Here is a 6,000-nt window from a genome sequence, read left to right on the forward strand (position 1 = left end):
TTTGAAAGTCCCCTAGGCAGGAAACGATGGGACTCTTCTCATCAACTCTGAGCAGAGTGATATCACAGTCAATGTAGCAGCAAAATGATCCGAAATTTTCAAAAGCATGTGCAGAGATTTTAGAGTTGAAATAGATTACTCACGAGAAGTATTTGTTTACAAAATATTTCGAGTCAGTATATTAAAGCTGTGACAATTCCGCGTGATGATAGAATTTCTACGGAACCAGAACTGATAAAAAGTCAGCAGAACAGTGCCATTAGAAATGACATAAAATGAAGATCTATCAACATTACTTTCTAATACAGTACAATCACAAGTGCTCAGTATGAAAAGATATCTTTACAACAATATAGAGAAAAGCCAAGCAAAATGACACCTTTTATTGGTTAACTAAAAAGATTACAATATGCAAGCTTTCGAGGCAACTCAGGCCCCTTCTTCAGGCAAGATGCTTTTCTCTACATTCATAATGGCTAACACGTACAACACCCTAGTATTACAACAATATCAAATACGCAATACCGAAAACAGAAATAGAAATGAATATTAATAAATCTAATAATGTTCCGACAGTGGTTAATTTTCGCAGTGCTGAAAAAAAACTTTCATAGTCCTAACACACAAGTTTAGTAGAAGTTTATTCGCAAGTACTTGATTTTGATATGTGCTGAAAAAAAACTTTCATAGTCCTAACACACAAGTTTAGTAGAAGTTTATTCGCAAGTACTTGATTTTGATATCTTTCTGGTGAAGTGCTTGGTGCGCGAAAACGTGCTACTAAGTTACCTGAAATTCAGAAATTAGCCAGCAGAGGGCAGTCTTGCCCTATTCAGATAGCCCAGAAGTGAACAAGGGTTGTTGGGTGGGTCGCGTTGATCGAGAAGGAACAAGCGATTGGCTAAAGGAAAATGACTGACGTGGTGTTTTGAACGTGTACTGCGCAATACAGTAGTGAACGAACGGGCTCCTGTAGGGGGCAGTACGAAATTTTACATTGCGTGTAATGGGCGGAACTGAAGAATGCCTGCATCGCGTTACAGGCATAATGATATGTACAGTTTATTTTGGATGCAGCAGCAATGGTAACTGGAAGGTCAAAAAATAAAATCAAGTTGCTAAACGACTATTTCTATCGATCAAATTTTATTTTACATAGCATATCCTCTAAAGGTTCATTACAAAGCAGACTGAATTTTAAGACGATATTTGAGTACAAAATAAGGTAATTGTTGACTACACGCATTATTTAAAATAATTTCTTAAGCAGCGTATTTTACACAATGCTTTACAAAGCAGACAACAGAATTCAACACAACACTGAAAAACTGCAACACATCAGAGACTATGTGAAATTCTTTAACAGTAAAAGGGCATTTGTGTGGTAAAAATTAGAACTTAGCACATTTTTGGAACCAGCAATGACCCAACCTCTTTACTTCAGCCGGAGCTAGCTAAGGAGCAAGGGTTCATGTGGGGTGAGCAGCAGAAGGGGGTCCTCGGCTAGGGCCAGATGGGAAAGGTGTTTTTGTGAGTAGATGTGACAGAGGACAGGCTAATTTTGCTAGTCCCAAGAATAGGTACCGTTGCCATCGCCCATTTTCCAGCCATTTAATTACTTGAGCAGCTTTATGTCAAGAGTAGTTATTGTCACCCTTTACCCTCCAGAGGATTCAGCTTTGACAAGAACAGAGGGAGGGATGGATGGACTGACCTATAACAGAAAAAAGGAGATGGACAGACTTGAATCATTATCAGGAGGACAGCGTGGCATTGGCAGTATGGGGTAATAAATGAATACATGGAACTCAGAAAGGCAATTTGCTATGATTACTCTATGACAGGTGTGGTGGGCAAATGGAGTGGTCCACGCTGGCTACAACGCAACCAAATAATTGAAGAAAATACAAGTTAGAGAATAGATGTACAGGGCCTACTGAGTGTACACATTGAAAATAAAACTGCAAAGTACAAAGAAAGATTGGTGTGAGTGGCAAGTATATTTAGTTGGCCAGACAGACAAAAAAATGTATGTGAAGTCTTAGGCAGTGAAAGACACATTTTTGAAAGAGGGTGACAATTAGGGTACAAAGAGCATAAAGTATAATGGTAAAGAATAAGAAAAAGAACAACGAAGTGGAGGAATATGATAGGGCAGGCTGTTATGCTCAACTTGTAGCAGAATACATAAGGGTCAGGTCAGCTGCTTCCTCTCTGATAGCTTGCTATGGAAGTCCTACATAAAATAGAGTGCATTGAAGTGCAGCATGGCATTTCATGCCCTTTGAACTCAGACTCATGCCATCAGAGGTTGGTGTTATGTCCTTGCTAAGATATTAAGCCCAATACAAACAAGAGCTGCTCATTATAAATTTCCCTCGGGATCAATAACGTCTATCTATCTATCTATCTATCTATCTATCTATCTATCTATCTATCTATCTATCTATCTATCTATCTATCTATCTATCTATCTATCTATCTATCTATCTATCTATCTATCTATCTATCTATCTATCTATCTCCTTTTAAATATTCCAAAGGCAAACATTTTCCACAGTTTTATTGCCCTCCTCTACTCACCATGTTATTTGTTATTGCTCTGAGAGACTGAAGAAAACTAAAATTAAATTGCTAAAGAAATTAGGCTACAACAAGTAATGATCATTAGTCTTGACAAATGATGCATTTACCTACCACAGCTAATCCCCAGTCTTTGAAACTGACAGATTTGTTAAGATTTCAAATGTTTGTAAGGTTATCTGATGCTGCAGAATAATAGAAACATGTTGACATATTCATTTCTTGATTATCTGTCTGTCTGTCTGTCTGTCTGTCTGTCTGTCTGTCTGTCTGTCTGTCTGTCTGTCTGTCTGTCTGTCTGTCTGTCTGTCTGTCTGTCTATCATGGGTGATATCTTTGTGCCCTAGGAAGTATGCATAAGCTTCAGTTTTATGGTTAGTGCTGCAATTTGCCAGAAGAAGGTAAACAATGCTACTGTGATGCTACTGACCAACTGAGTATCTCTCTTGCCCTTAACGAGTATCTGGCAAGTCTCCCTGGGTGCTAGTGGTCTGTAAGCAGGTGATTACCAGGCTGACTGATTCACTGTGACAGGAGGCATTAAATTAGAGATGCGCTGACAGCTCGTATGGCTTGTTTTAGCCTCTTCTAATCTGGATTAGAGTGCTAGTGTGTCAGCATGATACTGGCCTGCACTCACTCAAGCAAAGGTGTCCTGAAGGACATAAGAAGCCCTTCACAATTGCACCCCTTAAAGAGATATGTAACATACATCCCACCTCATTTAAATGTGACCAAGACTCCTATGGCTGCACTGTCCTCCAGTTATATTACTGTTAACCTGGGAGATGCTAGTATGTGTGTCTACACTAGCAGAATTTCCATTTACAGAATGAAAATTGTTTTTGACGTTATGGTGTAGTCAATTTGGATGATGTGCAATTTAAATGATGGTGTCCAGTTCACACCCATTCTACTCAAGAAGAATAAAATTGCATTGGGACATTGCTAAACCAGTCTGTAGTGCAGCTCAACTAAGGTGCAATGCTTCCATTTTATGTGTGAAAGTTATACAAAACTCAGACTTAGTATCTGTATAAATGTCAATGATGTGTGTTAGGTACCACATGAATTTAACCTAAAGCAAAGAATAATGGCATAAGAAACTGTATTTCACACTGGACAAGAGCACCATTACATTTTGGAGCCCTCTAAACCACTCCATTTGATTTACGTGGATGACTTCACTTAAGTCTTCCAACCCTAGTCTCCATGGACCAATTTGCTCCAAATGAGTACTTAATCATAAACAAACACCTTTAGGGCTGGAATCAGTGAGCCCTGTCTATTGCTGAATGAATGAAAATCTTTACATGTGACATCCTCATTTTGGTGTTTGAACTTTATCATTGCAGGTTGGCAGGAAGGAACTAGTCCATCACAACCATATTCAACACTCACATGGGTCCGATTTGGAATTGTCAAATGTTGCATCTGAAATCTTGAGCACTGACAGTCACATACTTAAAAGAAATGTGGGGGGACAACTAAAGCACCAGGGTAAATATTACAATGACATAACTAGAACTAGAAAGTATTAAACATAATTTTAAAATGATTAAAACGGAAATGGGGGTTGGAGTAATTGTTCAAAGAAATGCCTGATTGTAAAATGGGGTGTCAAACTCAAATCCTGGAATAACTGCAGGTTTTCAGTCCAGTCATATCCTTAACTAGTAACCCATTGCATCTGATGATGAAACACTAATTTTTGTTTTTCCTTTGAGATGCAAAATATGCCAAGAGATGACTGACTAACTCAGGGGTTGCAAAATAACCTCCTGAGCTACATTCACATTCTTACTTGATTTTATGGCTTGTTGGTGATGCCATTCTAGCACATCAGACATTTACAAAACTTTTGATTTTCTTTTTTTCTGAGAACAGCATCCAAATATTTTGTGGAGCAGTGTAGATCAACATTTTTCAGACCTTCACATTTTTTTCCTTTTAAATATTTTATGGAAACATTCATTGTATATTGAAGACATGGTTGCAAATGGAATTATAGTAATCTTGTTGTCTGTTGGCTAGATTTGCATGTCACAATTGTTTGGTTGCAGTTTATGGAAAAAGAACCAAATAAGGTTTGTGAATCTTAAAAATCATATAAGTTAAAATTAGAGCAAAAGATGCAATAGTTGATTATTACAAAGGTGAAAAGAAAATCAACAAGTACTGCAGTTCCTCCTGGTTCTGAGTTTGATCAGCTGCAGTATTGGCCTCTACCATAGAAGAAGGGCAGCAAGCCATAGAGAATGTTTAGAGCAGTGGTCCTCCGCCTTTTGGCCCCAGGACACAGTTTTATCTATTTTTGTTCAGTGTATTAAACCCTTTAATAACAGTAATTTTAATGTATATTAAGCAACCTTTTCCCCTGTATGGTGCACATTACCAAATAAGAGTAAATAAATATTTAACATTTAAATACAGTGTACATAATACAGAAGTACATAGTACAGAAGGAACTCTGAGTCCAGCTCAGAGTGGCGAAGGAGCAGTACAGGAGAAAACTGGAGCAAAAGTTGCAGAATAACAGCATGAAGGAAATGTGGGATGGGATGATGATCATCACTGGCTGCAGCTTGAAGCGGGGTGCCACCATCGAAAGACACAGGGAGAAAGCAAACCTGATGAACACCTTTTTTAGTAGGTTTGACCTCCCTAACCCACTCTCACTCTCACCTCAGAGTACTGCATCCTCCACCCATCCTTCTGCTGATACCAGCATAGGAGAGAGTTTTCTCCCACCCACAATTACAGCAGCCCAGGTAAGTAGAAAGCAGAGGAGACTTCATGCCAGCAAAGCAGTGGGTCCAGATGGAGTATCGCCATGACTGTTGAAGGCCTGTGAGTTGGAGCTGGAGAGTCCTCTACAGCGCATCTTCAATATCATGCATCACCCCAATCCCAACGGTATCACTTCCTAGTTAGCTGAATGACTTCAGGCCTGACATCACATGTGATGAAGACCATGGAGCGGCTGCTGCTTCACCACCTGAGGCCACAGGTCCGCCACGCCCTCGACCCTCTGCTGTTCACATACCAGGAGAAGGTGGGAGCGCCTGCTACACTTATCCCTCTCCCACTTGAACGGAGGCAGTGGTGCAGTAAGAATTATGTTTCTGGACTTCTCTAGCGCCTTCAACACCATCCAACCTCTGCTCCTTAGGGACAAGCTGACAGAGATGGGAATAGATTCATACCTGGTGGTGGATTTTAGGAGGCACAGGCCCCTCACGGACCCCGTGATTATCAGAGGTGACTGTGTGCAGAGTGTACAGACCTATAAATACCCGGGAGTGCAGCTGGATGATAAACTGGACTGGACTGCCAATACTGATGCTCTGTGCAAGAGAGGACAGAGCTGACTATACTTCCCTAGAAGGCTGGCGTCTTTCAACATCTGCAATAAGA

The sequence above is a fragment of the Erpetoichthys calabaricus genome, chromosome 1 (assembly GCF_900747795.2).
Source record: "Erpetoichthys calabaricus chromosome 1, fErpCal1.3, whole genome shotgun sequence".
Classification (NCBI taxonomy): domain Eukaryota; kingdom Metazoa; phylum Chordata; class Cladistia; order Polypteriformes; family Polypteridae; genus Erpetoichthys; species Erpetoichthys calabaricus.